This window comes from Podarcis melisellensis, assembly GCF_964234715.1.
Source record: "Podarcis melisellensis genome assembly, chromosome: 17".
Classification (NCBI taxonomy): Eukaryota; Metazoa; Chordata; class Lepidosauria; order Squamata; family Lacertidae; genus Podarcis; species Podarcis melisellensis.
This window is the reverse complement of record NC_138534.1, coordinates 9,122,607-9,138,521: the sequence shown is the minus strand read 5'-3', so window position 1 is coordinate 9,138,521 and position 15,915 is coordinate 9,122,607. Positions and strand designations below refer to the sequence as shown.

At 44.9% G+C, this 15,915-nt stretch overlaps 1 protein-coding gene across 6 annotated transcripts in view; it reads right to left on the bottom strand.

Moving 5' to 3' along the window:
• Nucleotides 1–15,915, bottom strand: part of NFIX (nuclear factor I X) — a 257,613-nt gene that overhangs the window by 215,781 nt on the left and 25,917 nt on the right. The window lies entirely within an intron of this gene.

Here is a 15,915-nt window from a genome sequence, read left to right as displayed (position 1 = left end):
TAGGCACTCTTGGGCTACAAAAGCTTCTTTCCTCCCACAAGAAGAGAGAAAAAGGAAGAAGATGAGCACACCCAGGTATCCCAACACCTTGTATGTTCTTATTATCCTTCCAGTCAGGAAGCTAAAGCCTATTTCTCAGTGGGACGGTAAAGCCACTCCAGGTTGGGGCTGACATGATTGAAAGCTCCCCCATAACCAAAATTTTAAAATTAAAAATGCCCCATACACAGGAAATGAGACATCAGAGAAAAGGATTGTAGACTAACCTTCTTCCTGAAAGAACAATTTTCTGTGTGCAAGAATTTTTATTTTTGGTATGATGAAGTGTTCAGTCATGCCTACAGTGGTGCTCTGTTGTGTCAATCCTAACTAGTGCTAAGGAGACTTGTTTGAAAAGAAGTCACCCAGCCCCAATCTGAGAATTTAAGTACTCGTGCATTGCCTTCTGTTCTTTACCTCCCTGTGTCTTAACACCTGTTAAGGATGTAAAAACCCTAGAGCCCAAGCTGGTACCCTCCTGAAGTTGCTGAGTGACATCTCTCATTGTGTGTGACCGTTTGTGGCCATGCTGGTCAGGGTTGAGAGCAGCGGCGTAGCTAGCCACTCGGATGCCCGGTGCGGCGCGTGTGTCCTGCAGCTGGGGGCAGGGTGAGCTGCCCATGGGGGTGGGGCAAGGCAAGGCAGTGTGCGCTGCATGGAGCCCCTCCGCAGCCTTCCCCTCAGCTGTAGGGCGGCTGAAGCGGTGGGCAGACACAAGCCCCACGCTGCTCGAAAAAGCAGCGCAGAGCTTGCAGACAGTCCACCCACCACCTCCCCCTCAGGAGAGACGCATGGCGCCCAGTGTGGCGCCCAGTGCTCCCCACCTCACCTAGTTGCCAGTGGCATAGGAAGCGGGGTGCGGTGGGTGCAGGAGTTATTTTTTCAAAAAATAAAAAAGTGTTGTTACTCCAATTTTTAATTAAAAAACCCCCCACATATTTTGCCATTTTGTCACCCCCCTCCCTCAGTGATGACACCTGGGGTGACCTGCGCCCCCCTTCCTATGCCACTGGCTGAGAGGAGTTGGAGTCCAACCACATCTGGGGGGAATCAGGTTAGGGAGGACTTGCCTACAGTAAGGAGCCAGTGTGGTGTAGTGGTTAAGAGCAGTAGACTCGTAATCTGGTGAACCGGGTTCGCTTCCCTGCTCCTCCACATGCAGCTGCTGGGTGACCTTGGGCCAGTCACACTTCTCTGAAGTCTCTCAGCCTCACTCACCTCACAGAGTGTTTGTTGTGGGGGAGGAAGGGAAAGGAGAAGGTTAGCCACTTTGAGGGTAGTGATAAAGCAGGACATCAAATCCAAACTCCTCCTCCTCTTCTTCTTCTTCTTTGCTCCTATCCCCTATTGTGTCACAGCTCTCCCTTCCTCCCAAGTGCAGGCAAAAGGTTAGAGAGGCCTTGCAGCTCTGTTGCACTTGGTCTTGTGTTCACAAGACATGGGTTAGATTCATGGCAGGTTTTCTGCCACCTGAGTTCTCCCTAACTGCTTCATTGCATCCCAGATCACTGGTAAACCAAGGAGCTGAGCAGGCTCCATTCAGCAGAAGGGGGCACCTGATCACTTCTTATCCCACAAAGCAAGCTGGGCTTCAACAGGAGCATAATCTATGGCGGCAGCAGCAGCAGCACCCAGGGACAACCATTCTAACAGACCCATCATCCTGGCAGAGAAGTGACAACTGGAAGTGATGAGGAAGTGACCTGCCATGACAGGAGAGCCAGCATAAAAGCCCCACTCTCCAGATCACCAACTTCTGGTGCAGCTGAGAACACTAGATCCCAAGCAAGACTTGCCATGTCCGTCAAACCAACAACTAGCGATGGACAAATCTCTGTTTCTTAGTTTTCAATCTTCAGTTCAGTTCACCTCTTTTCTGTTTGCATTTATTCAAGTCAGCAAAAAATGGCATGTTCTTTTGGGTGCATTTCCCCTCATATATGCATTTTTGTACACAAGTATGTCTAATAAAAGGTATTTTTGGTGAGGAATCATACCATGTATCTGCAAGCATCACAGATTCTTGACTGGGCAAAAATCCTGCGCAAAAGATCTGTGGGTTGAGAAATAGGGGTGATTCCAGAAAAAGCTGCTCTCCTTGTTCCTGGCTACAATAGGTGTGCAACACACACACACACACACACACACACACACTCCCCTCTGTCTGTGACTCCCCCCCCCCAACACCAAATTAGCCAGCCAAAGAAAGAAATAGAAAAGGGGGGGGGTGTTGCTTCTGATGTTTTCCCTTGCACAGACCTTCCTAACCAAAGTCCCTGGTTGTCACAGCTGCCTGGCTCCCCTAAACAGGGCAGCTGTCCCAGAGCCCCTGGGACCCTCACACCCAGTGATGCCAGGCAGTGCTTCTGAAGCCAAAGCTCCCAAATGCCAAGGTGGGTGCCTGCTGCCTCCCCCCAGCCCACTCAGCCTCTCCTAGGCTACGCAGCCACCCTTTCTCTCCCCTGACACCCTGGCTTGCAAACAGAAGGGTCAGTAAGGAGCAGCCTCCCCCATATAACATGGGGTGCATCTGGAGTCTGAGAACCCCTTTCCAAATCCCCCCTTCCACATCCTCTTTCCCTTTGGGGTGAAATAAAGGCAAGACCATCTGTGCAAGCCGCCCCCCCTTCCCCACCCGATCTCACTTCTCTGCCAAACCTCTGATGCCAAGGTCTGCTTCATTGTCCCTGGACCTGCCAGCTCCAAGCTGTACTCCCAGACATTGCCGAAGCCATATCTCCGCCCCGCTCCCTGAGCACAGCTTCACTGCAGCAGGAGGGGCCTGGGGCCTTTTATTTATTTAATCTTTTTTCGGTTTGGTGGATGAATCGAAAGCTCACGTGAAAGCAAATCTGGCAAGGGCTGGAGTCGGTGTAGTCAGACACACACACGTCTTTGCCAACTCTCCTCAATCCTGAGCCATAACACCCCCGCCTGCCCACCCATACGCACACCCCTTCCTGCGCTGTTCCAGTCCTTGACCCTTCCCCCCCCCCCCGTCTCCACCACTCACAGCACAAAGTGAGCCTCATGAAAAGGGAAGCCATTTTAGCAAAGGCTGGCCACATGTTAGAAACCGGAGAGGGCCTGAGCCAAATTGGGGGCCCTGCCACAGCAGAATTGCTGGCAAGCAGCAGAGGGTGTGGAGAGAGACAGCTCATTCTGCTCCGGTGCTGGGCTCCTCTCGACATTCCCCATAGCGCAGAACATGGCCGCTGTTCCCCACACCACACGGCAGGAGAAAGGAGAAGCCAGCCGCCATGATCCCACTTACGGGGAAATTTAAAACTACGCCGAGGCAGCCTGCCCAGGCTGAGAGCGGAATGGTTGCGCCTGTCGTGCCATGGAAGAATTTGTGACAGAGAAATGCTGTTTCCCATCCTTGTGCCTTTTTGGGTGCAACCAGGCAGGGGGCAGGGGGCTTAGGGGCCAGGCAGACGGGATGAGGACAGGGCTCAGAACAGTGTTCAACCGGTTTCAGTTCTTTGTAAATTGCACCAGGGTGATTGTGTCCCAACTGTTCCAGCTCTCTCCCTTGGTCTCAGCAGTCAAAACGTTGCCACGACTGGAGGCTTTCAGAGTTTTATTGATAAAATCAGTGCAGTGTCCCAACATGGGGTCTACACGTTATAAGCAGGTGAAGCGTGGCAGAGGACTAAAACACATGGCTAGGCTTAGCTAAGACATTGAGCAAAATCTTGACATGCTCCCTTGTGCTCTCCTTTTGAAGAGTGAGGTGGGTGCAGCTTGTTCACACCTTCAATGTCCTGAGTGGACATGTCTCTGGAGTGGGCAAGTAAATGAGAGCTCCTCCCTAGAGGTTGGACATGCGTGGTCTGCTGACATCATCACTGTGGCCTCCATGTCCTTGGAGATGGAAGAAGAGGCAACAGAGTTGGCTCATAGTCAGGTGACAGGGGACTGCCCCGGAGCCACCTTCACAGTTGGTGACATAGTGCTGGAGTGTCTGGCATTGCAGAAGCAGGGTGCACCTCTGACAGCCACTAGGCCCTTTGCCCTGAATCCAGATCTCCACATCTGCTGGAACTCTTCCCTGGGTCAGATGCATCTTGGGGTCCCATGTTCTCGCCCATAACCTGCTAGGACCTTCCCCTGGGTTGGCCTCTGCTAGTTCTCTGAGCAACTCCCATTTCTCTTTGTTATCCCACCACAATGTCTCCATGGGACTTGTGACACTTGTGGCTCTGATGACAATTTCAGGGCCAACCGTGACGCATCCTGTTTGCCGAGGGTCCCTTCAGTGCAGATTGAGAATGACACCTGGGTGTCCTCTCTAGAGCATTGCAAAGGAATCCTGGGGAGCACCCCGAGATATCTTGGCAGCCTGCCCCTCCTTGCGCGCACTAGTATGCCTGAATTGGAAATGTGATTGCCAATATCTGGGAAATCCAGGATCTTCTCTCAGATTTGCATTCACTGATGTTTGATGAAAAATTCTGAAGATTCTTTGGGGAGGTGAGGAAGGAGGGCAAACTTGACACATTGTGTTTCATCCCCACTCTCACATTATTATTATTTTTTAAAAGAGGGGATAAAATGTTTCCCTTTGCCAACAATGATCGATAATTGTTGCAAGAGTCTAACTTTTTAGCTTGCTTTTTTTTTTAGCTATATTGTTTCTATTATTGTTGTTCACCATAGATAGGTGTCCTGTTGTACAGTGGTACCTTGGGTTAAGAACTTAATTTGTTCTGGAGGTCTGTTCTTAACCTGAAACTGTTATTAACCTGAAGACCACTTTAGCTAATGGGGCCTCTTGCTGCTGCCACGCCACTGGAGCATAATTTCTGTTCTCATCCTGAAGCAAAGTTCTTAACCCGAGGTAATATTTCTGGGTTAGCGGAGTCTGTAACCTGTATGTGTATGTAACCCGTGGTACCACTGTACTCTAAAAGGTCAGGTCCATAGCTTGTTGTTTGGAGCATCTCTTGGGACCATCACTGTCAAGTGATGCAAGTGGCTTTTTTGGTACACCTGAGGCTGATATCCCAGCTATGACCCTACCTGGATGTGGATAACCTGGCTTCACTTATCCATAAATTCCCATCTGTATTACTGCAATGCATCAAATTTGGGTCTGCTTTTGAAGACGGTCTGGAAACTTCAGTCAGTATAAAAACATGGCAGTATGAGACCTGGCTATATAAACATTTATCACTGGTTCTTTCTTGTCTTCACTGGTTTCTGATTAATCTCTGAGCCCAGTTCAAAGTGCTGAAATTGACCATGCAGCCTGGGACTTCAGAAACTAAAGGGACTTTCCCCTAAGATCAAGTGCCACCTCATTCTGAAGCATGGAGGATGAGGGTCTTCTCCTCAGTGGTCCCACCCCAGCTACAGAATGCTCAAGCTAGAAAGGTTCACCTCACACTTTGAAGGCTTTTCAGCAACAGGCACAGACTTTTCAGGGTGTTTTAACATTCTTTTGCCATTTTCTCCTTCTTAATTAGCATGACGTAAGACTTATATTAATATTTTGTCTCTGTTTTATCATGGCGGTGTTGCTCTTACATTTTTATCTCTTATGAAACGATGCCAGCTCTCCACGTTAACAGGTGACTCTGACTGCAATAGTCATTAGACTTTTCAGTCTGTGCTGTTTTGGACTTTTATTGCAATCTGCATTTTTTTGGTCTTTTAGACTTAAAAAACTTTTATCGTGCATTTCACAAACAACTAGCTTATGGCACAATTAACAAACAGAAATAGAAATTATTTCTATTATTCTTTCCAGTGCTTGTTCAATCAGGGATCTGACATCCTTTGCTGTGACTAGTACTAGCAATAATAATATTCAGTATTTTTATCTTGCCAAGAGATGCAACAGGTCTTAATACAAAACAACCACCCCCCCAAAAAAAAAATACAAATGAAACATCCCATCATTTCTTAAAGCCCCCCAAATACAAAGTAAAATTTTCATATACAGGAAATTCCAAAATTCAGTTACAAGATTCATCCAAACGCATCCACTTACCTGCCACCAGTTTTCAGAGGGGTATCCAAATTTGCAGCATCCCTCTCTGGGGAATGATAAATACGTCCTCTGCCTGTCCCCACATCTTCCAACCAGGTTTAACCAATAGTCAAAGTAAACATTCATGCAGTCAATCCGCTGAAGAACTGGTATAGGTATGCGAATTTAATGTCCCTTTCCTTCATTTCTTTTCTGGCAGCAAAATGCTTGCAATAAGATTTATATCTTATAATTATTAGAATGAAACCAAAACCTCTGAAGCCCCTGGCAAAGCTCTTAACTGCCCCATGTTCATGCGTGGTTTCCTGCCAACTCCCACATCATCTTTTCCTGCCCTTCCTCTCTCTTACTTGTTGGGGCTTGGCCCTGTGTTTAGCAAATCAGGCCATGGTGCAAAGCACTTCTTTATTTCTAGAGTAACTACTTCTGGTTCAGCTCCATTGGCTTCTGTCACATCTATGCACACTACCTCACCATGCCTTTCACAGAACACAAGTGCCCAGAGAATCTAAACGATGCCACATCTGAAGCTTATAAATCCAGAATGTCGATATCCCCATGGCATATCCACCTATGAATCTACCCATTTTGTAACATAGGGTTAGATGCACAGTTAAATGCACCCAGCAGGAAGCGAAGCAGCAAGAGGTTCTCCCAACCCCTGCTCTGGTGCAAGCACAACCTTTGGCCAAAGATGGTCAAAGCCAAATGGATGCTTTGATTCTGTGGGAGCACTGGGGAAAAGTACTGAATGCAGTACTGGGTGCAGAGCTCAAGTCCCTGAAAATCTCAGCCTTTTCTGGTTAAAGGGCAATATCCTAGCCTTTAGGATTGGGAAGATGTGCTCGAAAATGTGGACCTCAGTCTCAGACGTTGGGGGGATATCTGAGCAAAAGTGTTCACTCGTCACGGGTCAGCTTCAGTACTATGATTATGCAAAACACAAATTAATCAAGGACTATCCTGGATGCTTGGGAGACTGCGGATACACCCACCCACCATGCTTCTAGCCCCACAATAGCTTCAAATGGTTTCAACACACAGGGCTAACACACCCAGGAGCCCTTCTGTGATGCAAACACTTACAGGATCTAGCCAACAGTCAAATGAAAGTAAATTCACGGTGATAACAAGGCACCCTGGAGCTCTGTTCATTTTCCTTCATGTAACTTTTATCGCAGCCTCGGTTTTATCCTGCAGTCTCCCAGTATGTGCAGAGTCCCTGATCAAAACCTTAGACAAACGATCCCAGTGGCAAGGCAGGGATGGTCCAACTCTACAGGCAGCCAAGGAACAGAGCAATCTGCCTTAAACTGAGTGAGACACCATTGGCCCGTTAAGATCAGTAGTGTTTACGACAGAACTGGATTTAGGGCAATGCAGCCAGTCCCCCTTTTTAAGCAGTCTCTGCTTAAAAAAGCAGGGACAACACCTTGCCAACAAAGGTCCGTATAGTTAAAGCTATGGTTTTCCCAGTAGTGATGTATGGAAGTGAGAGCTGGACCATAAAGAAGGCTGATCGCCGAAGAATTGATGCTTTTGAATTATGGTGCTGGAGGAGACTCTTGAGAGTCCCATGGACTGCAAGAAGATCCAACCTCTCCATTTGGAAGGAAATCAGCCCTGAGTGCTCACTGGAAGACAGATCCTGAAGCTGAGACTCCAATACTTTGGCCACCTCATGAGAAGAGAAGACTCCCTGGAAAAGACCCTGATGTTGGGAAAGATGGAAGGCACAAGGAGAAGGGGACGACAGAGGACGAGGTGGTTGGATAGTGTTCTCGAAGCTACCAGCATGAGTTTGACCAAACTGCAGGAGGCAGTGGAAGACAGGAGAGCCTGGCATGCTCTGGTCCAGGGGGTCACGAAGAGTCGGACACGACTAAACGACTAAACAACAACAACAACCAGTCCCCCCCCCCACGCTGGGCACTGAGCTGAGAGGGCACCACAGGGTGCTATGACATAGTGCACAAGCAGAACAGAAGGCGAGATGCCGGGGGGGGGGCAGCACTGAATTTTGGCCTTATAGGGGTGCTGCTGAAATTCGAAAGACCAAAGTCCTATGAGGACTGGCATCAGCTCTCCAAGGTTTCAATCAGTGATTGTTCCCAGCTCTTCCTGGAAACACTGGCGATGGAAGCTGGGTGTGCTTACCATGGAGCAATGGCAGGTGCCTAGGAGGGCACAGTCAAATGGCTCTGTGTGTGTGGTCTCATGTGGTTCAGTTCCGAGGGCCTTCTGGTGGTTCCCTCACTGCAAGAAGCCAAGTTACAGGGAACCAGGCAGAGGGCCTTCTCAGTAGTGGCACCGGCCCTGTGGAACGCCCTCCCACCAGATGTTAAAGAGAAAAATAACTACCAAACTTTTAGAAGACATCTGAAGGCAGCCCTGGTTAGGGAAGCTTTTAATGTTTAATAGGTTGTTGTAATAATAATAATAATAATAATAATTATTATTATTATTATTATTATTATTTATTATTATTTGTACCCCGCCCATCTGGCTGGGCCTCCCCAGCCACTCTGGGCGGCTTCCATGAAAACCAAAAATACAGTAAAATATCACACGTTAAAAACTTCCCTGAACAGGGCTGCCTTAAGATGTCTTCTGAATGTCAGGTAGTTGTTTATCGCTTTGACATCTACTGGAAGGGCGTTCCACAGGGTGGGCGCCACTACCAAGAAGGCCCTCTGCCTGGTTCCCTGTAGCTTTGCTTCTCGCAATGAGGGAACCACCAGAAGGCTCTTGGCGCTGGACCTCAGCGTCCAGGCAGAATGATGGGGGTGGAGACGCTCCTTCAGGTATACTGGACCGAGGCCGTATTTTAGTGTTCTGTTGGAAGTCGCCCAGAGTGGCTGCATTCCAATGGCCGAGTGGCTGGGCGGGGTATAAATAAATTATTATTATTATTATTCCACAGAGGATGGTACCCCATATTCAGTAAGACTGCATTCGGAATTCTCAATGGCACCACAGATCACACAAGGGCATCCTTGCCCCCATTCCACTCGGGGAAATATAAATCTAGGAGCCACCCCCCACCACAACCCAAAAAAGAGATGGATTAAGGGAGTTCAAAAGCCCAGTCTTACAATTTTCAGTTACCAAGAGCAAAAAATTGCTTCGGATATTCTGCATCGAAGTCTGAGCCAGCACATAAAGGACACCAGTGCACCAAGGCATTTAGAACTTCGACTGACTTGTATATTATTCCAGAGCCTCTGGCTTTTGTCAGCCAGAGCATATTCCTGCTAAAACAAGGGAAATAGATCTTTGTGGAATAAATGACTTTATACTGTCTTTATGGTGTTTTATGCTTTATTTTACCACAGATTGTTGTACACTGCGTTGATATTTTATATGAGTTGGTAGTATGGAAATATTTTAATAAATAATAATAATAAAAAAACACAATCCAAACTACCACCCACTTATTCAATTTGGGGCATAGGAACATAGGAAGCTGCTTTTTTACAGACTATTGACCCAACTAGCTCCGTATTGTCTGCTCTGGCTGACAGTGGCACTCTAGGATTTCAGACAGAGGTCTCTCTCTGCTCTACCTGGAGATGCTGGAGATTTAGCCCAGGATGTGCCGCATGCAAGAAGATGGTCTACCACTGGGCTTTGGCATGCATGTCCGTCAAAATTCCTGCTTACCATTATATTATTATTTCTTAAATTTCCACCCTATTTCCCAACCAAAATGCCCAAACCCAACTTACTATGAAAAATATAAAACAATAAAATATAAACCATATGTCATCCCCCCCCCCCCGGACACGTCCTCTTTTTCATGATGAGAGTTGTCACAGAGATCCATAACTGAAAGTAGAAGTCAGCTGTAAAATTTACAGCATGTTGTATGTTGAAAGAGAATTACAGTACATGAAAATGGTGTATCACTGGTACCTAACTCATACGAAACTATCAAAAATGTATAGAACTGCTACAGATATATGTTGGACGTGTAAAGAGAAGAAAGGCACTTTTTACCACATGTGGTGGATGTGCAAAAAATCCCAAAAGTATATTGGAAAATGATTTATAACGAGTTGAAGAAAATGTTTAAAATAACTTTTGTAAAAAAACCCTGAAGCTTTCTTACTAGCAATTTTAGGTCCAGAAATACCTAAAGATAAGAAGAGACTATTTATGTATGCTACAACAGCTGCACGGATGCTACTTGCCCAAAGATGGAAGGAGGGCAATCTACCTACAAAAGAAGAATGGCTGATTAAGATGATAGACTATGCCGAATTGGTGAAAATGTCTGAGAAAATCAGAGATCCAGAGGACAATAAATTTAATAAAGAATGAGGAATTTTTTAAAGTTACTTGAAAGAACACTGTAAACAATTGAAAAGATTGGCAGGATTTTTAAAAAAACACTTGCAATGAAGCAAGAATTATGATAAAAGTTGAGTTTTAAGAAAATATGGAGAATATGATATGATGCAGTTTGTAAAGAATATCTTGGGGAAACCATGGAGGGATGTTCAGGGATTCTGAGAACCCTGTTTGAAAAATGATTATGATTTATGTATGATGTTAATTGGCAAAAGTGAAAATGAATAAAACAAAATAAAGAGGAAAGTAGAAATCAGCAAATGTGTCCTCTTTTTTGGCTCATCAAAATATGGCAACCCTACCATGCACCAACAATTCAAAGTTAATAAGACTAGGAAATTAATACTTCACACACATAAACTCTAAGGCTGCAGACACATTTCCATGTACTCTGTACCCAGTGCACTCTTAATGCTACTTTCAGAAGCCATGTGCACAAGAAGTCAGCTGCCATCCACATCTGTTTTGCAGGTTGTGATGAAATTCTGTGGTTTGATGTATCTCCCCCCTCAAACCAGCTTCGATCCAAATCAAGAGCTTCTCATGGGGTGAAGACATCCCTCTTCCACCCACTGGCGACTTAGATGTGCACATCAAGCCACGTCGATGCATACAACAGCATGCCAATGCAGCTTGAAGTGCAGTGGAACAAAACGACCCTGCAGAGTTTTAAGCTGGTAATGTGCACACAACCTAACAAACAGTAACATTCTACCAAACGTAACTAAAACTGGCACCAACGCCCAATGAAAACTACGAATCTGTCAGACCAGCAAAGCCTTCTCCTAAATTAAAAATTGTCTTTACTATTATTTTAAGTGCCAAAAAAATGAACTGGCCTGGTGAAGTTACTCCACAGTATGCGATTCCACAGTAAGGGTGTGACTACCAAGAAGGTCCTTGACTTAACAACTGCATTTTGGGGAAAGGCCATTACTCAGTGCTAAAAACATATGATTTGGATATTAAAGGTCTGGGGCTGAATCGCCAGCATCTCTAAGTGGGGCAGAAAAAGGCCTGATGCCTGAAAATCTTCAAGTTGGTGTCAGCAAGATGCACCAATGGTCTGACTTGGCATAATACAGCTTCCTATATTCACTTCTGTAGGTGGGGACAGGGGTGGAAGGATCTGTCCATTTCCTGTTTCCCATTTTCAGTTTTTCAGTTCTTTTTTCAATCTTAAATTCAGTTCTCCAGAATGCAGCAGTGAGACTGGTGACTGAGAGCGGCTACCGAGACCATATAACACTGGTCCTGAAAGACCTGCATTGGCTCCCAGTACGTTTCCGAGCACAATTCAAAGTGTTGGTGCTGACCTTTAAAGCCCTAAATGGCCTCAGCCCAGTATATCTGAAGGAGCGTCTCCACCCCCATCGTTCTGCCCAGACACTGATGTCCAGCTCCAAGGGCCTTCTAGTGGTTCCCTCATTGAGAGAAGTGAAGTTACAGGCAACCAGGCAGAGGGCCTTCTTGGTGGTGGCGCCTGCCCTGTGGAACACCCTCCCATCAGATGTCAAGGAAATAAACTACTATCTGACTTTTAGAAGACATCTGAAGGCGGCCCTGTTTAGGGAAGTTTTTAATGTTTGATGTTTTATCATGTTTTTAACATTCTGTTGGAAGCTGCCCAGAGTGGCTGGGGAAACCCAGCCAGGTGGGTGGGGTATTAATAGTAGTAGTAGTAGTAGTAATAATAATAATAATAATAATAATAATAATAATAATATCATCTCCACATTTCTGCAATTTGCAACTTGTTTTTTTATTTAAAAAAATCCTCATGAAAGTTTATCAGCTTTTTAGTGGGACTTTCGCCGAATAAGCTTATTTTTGCATGCTGTTTATATATATATATATATATATATATATTTGCTTTCGTAGATTTTCACGGGTACAGGAATGCAGGTTTTGGTGTCCTCGGGTGTCTTCCCGTGTAAAAGTTGGGGTGTCTAGGCGACGTTTCGACGAGGTCTCACTCGTCATCTTCAGGCTGGTGCTTTCGGCTTCTTGTTACTGGAACAGAGCAGGATCTCAGTGTTTGAGTTCCTATAAATACTGTTGAGGGGGTGTGGTGTATAGCCTCCAATGTTCTGGGCAGAGAGGAAGTTCCCAGGCTAGTGTGCCTTTTCTTCTTTTGTTCCTTAATTACTTGAGGGATATCTTGGGTGATTTCTTGAGTGATATCCTGAGTACCACTTAGGTGGGTCATTAGGTGTGGATTAGTTGCTAAAGTCTTTGTGTCTTGACCTCTTGAACTTTGTGAAGAGTTTTTCTGAGAAGATGGCTGTACTGCACTTAGTTGTGCTTTGGCTTGGCTTCGTGTATAGGGGCGAGCTGTGGTTTTGTGGCCTGTGTCAGCCAGATCTGTGTAGGGATTGCAGGGGGGTGCAGCATCCGGAGGTGCCACCATGGTTTGGCTACTGGATGGTGTCTGTAATTTATCTGTGGAGAGGGTCTGGGTTTGGGTCTGGTGTGGTTGATTGGTGATAGCGTTCTGTGTGCCTCTGGATCTGGTGTCAGTTTTTGTGGGGAGGGCTAATTTCCAGATGTCTGGCAAGCGGGATGTGTCGTCACGCTTGTTCATGTTGTGAGGGTGTTTCTCTATCTCGATGGCTTCCATGATTATTCTCTTGTGGTGATGTTCCATGTTAAAGAGCAATTTGGAATCTGCAAAATTAATTTCGTGTCCTGTTTCTTTCATGTGTTGGAAAAGAGAGGAAGTTTTTTCTTCTTTTTTGACGGCATTCTTGTGTTCTGCGATACGTGCATTTATTCGTCTGTTTGTTTGTCCAATGTACGTGGCTGGGCAGACTTTGCAGGGTATTTCATAGACCCCTTGGTTTTCCAACTGGATTTTATCCTTGGGGTTTCTGAGGATATTGGCTATTTTTTGGTTGGTGCAAAAGGCTGTTTTGATATTGTGTTTATGGAGGATTTTGCTAATTTTATCTGTAGTGCCCTTGATATAAGGAAGGAGGGCCATGCCATTGTTTTCTTCTGTGTCTTGGTTTTTGGGGGGTGTTTCTTTTTGGATTAGCTTCGTAACCCTGTTTTGCCGGTATCCATTGGCAATTAACACATTTGAGAGATTCTGTAACTCAGTTGTCAAGTGGTCTTTTGCACCAACCAAAAAATAGCCAATATCCTCAGAAACCCCAAGGATAAAATCCAGTTGGAAAACCAAGGGGTCTATGAAATACCCTGCAAAGTCTGCCCAGCCACGTACATTGGACAAACAAACAGACGAATAAATGCACGTATCGCAGAACACAAGAATGCCGTCAAAAAAGAAGAAAAAACTTCCTCTCTTTTCCAACACATGAAAGAAACAGGACACGAAATTAATTTTGCAGATTCCAAATTGCTCTTTAACATGGAACATCACCACAAGAGAATAATCATGGAAGCCATCGAGATAGAGAAACACCCTCACAACATGAACAAGCGTGACGACACATCCCGCTTGCCAGACATCTGGAAATTAGCCCTCCCCACAAAAACTGACACCAGATCCAGAGGCACACAGAACGCTATCACCAATCAACCACACCAGACCCAAACCCAGACCCTCTCCACAGATAAATTACAGACACCATCCAGTAGCCAAACCATGGTGGCACCTCCGGATGCTGCACCCCCCTGCAATCCCTACACAGATCTGGCTGACACAGGCCACAAAACCACAGCTCGCCCCTATACACGAAGCCAAGCCAAAGCACAACTAAGTGCAGTACAGCCATCTTCTCAGAAAAACTCTTCACAAAGTTCAAGAGGTCAAGACACAAAGACTTTAGCAACTAATCCACACCTAATGACCCACCTAAGTGGTACTCAGGATATCACTCAAGAAATCACCCAAGATATCCCTCAAGTAATTAAGGAACAAAAGAAGAAAAGGCACACTAGCCTGGGAACTTCCTCTCTGCCCAGAACATTGGAGGCTATACACCACACCCCCTCAACAGTATTTATAGGAACTCAAACACTGAGATCCTGCTCTGTTCCAGTAACAAGAAGCCGAAAGCACCAGCCTGAAGATGACGAGTGAGACCTCGTCGAAACGTCGCCTAGACACCCCAACTTTTACACGGGAAGACACCCGAGGACACCAAAACCTGCATATATATATATATATATATATATATATATATATATATATATATATATAATTTTTATTATTTTCCAATACAAAAAAATACAATTGTGCCAAATTTTCACAGATTTTCACAAATTTGTTACTTTTTAGACTTCCTTCGGATTCTCTGACAATCATCCATATTTACTTCTCAGTTTACGCATTTCTCTGTTTATTTTTGCATGCTGTTTTGACTAATGTACACACTTAAGCAAGAAATTTCCTCTAAGATGATGCATCTTTGTACATTGTTTTCATTAATATGCTCATTTTTATACACATTTTCTCCTAATATGTACAATTTTGTAAGCCCTGGTGGGTTGGAGAACTGCATCACAACATTCAAAGAAGTGCAAATTTCGAAGCACAGCTGTATTTTGCTTCTCATGTTGTTTTGGAAAGTGTGGATTTGGCAGGTTTGGTTTTAACTGAATTAAATTGACTCCCTGTCACTAGATGGGAACACTCAGAGTAAGGCTTCACCAGTAGTTTTGAAATGCACCAGGGATGCTTAAGAAATTTGATCTTTGTGACTTCTGATGTAAACGGGCATGATCTGCACCTCCTGAACTGATGTATGGATCAGAAGAGAATTATCCTTGAGATTTTGCACTTCACATCAAGCTTTGCAATGCGGTTCTCAGTTACTTTGAAAATGTGTATTTTATGATAAAACACATTTAGAAAGCATGCATTACAAAAATGAAAATGTTTTGTTATATATATATATATATATATATATATATATATATATATATATATCGTATTTTTCGCTCTATAAGACGCACCAGACCATAAGATGCACCTAGTTTTTGGAGGAGGAAAACAATAAAAAAATATTCTGAATCTCAGAAGCCAGAACAACAAGAGGGATCACTGTGCAGCAAAAGCAGTGATCCCTCTTGCTGTTCTGGCTTCTGGGATAGTTGCGCAGCCTGCATTCACTCCATAAGACGCACACACATTTCCCCTTACTTTTTAGGAGGGAAAAGGTGAGACTTATAGGGCAAAAACTAATATATATATATATATACTGTGTATATATATATATATATATATATGCAGGTTTTGGTGTCCTCGGGTGTCTTCCCGTGTAAAAGTTGGGGTGTCTATGCGACGTTTCGACGAGGTCTCACTCGTCATCTTCAGGCTGAAGATGACGAGTGAGACCTCGTCGAAACGTCGCATAGACACCCCAACTTTTACACGGGAAGACACCCGAGGACACCAAAACCTGCATTCCTGTACCCGTGAAAATCTACGAAAGCAAATATATATATATATATATATATATATATATATATATATATATATATATATGCACAATGTAAATACAAATTCTGGGCAGCTTAAAAAAAAGTTTTGCAGATCAGTGAGGAAATGGAAAGAA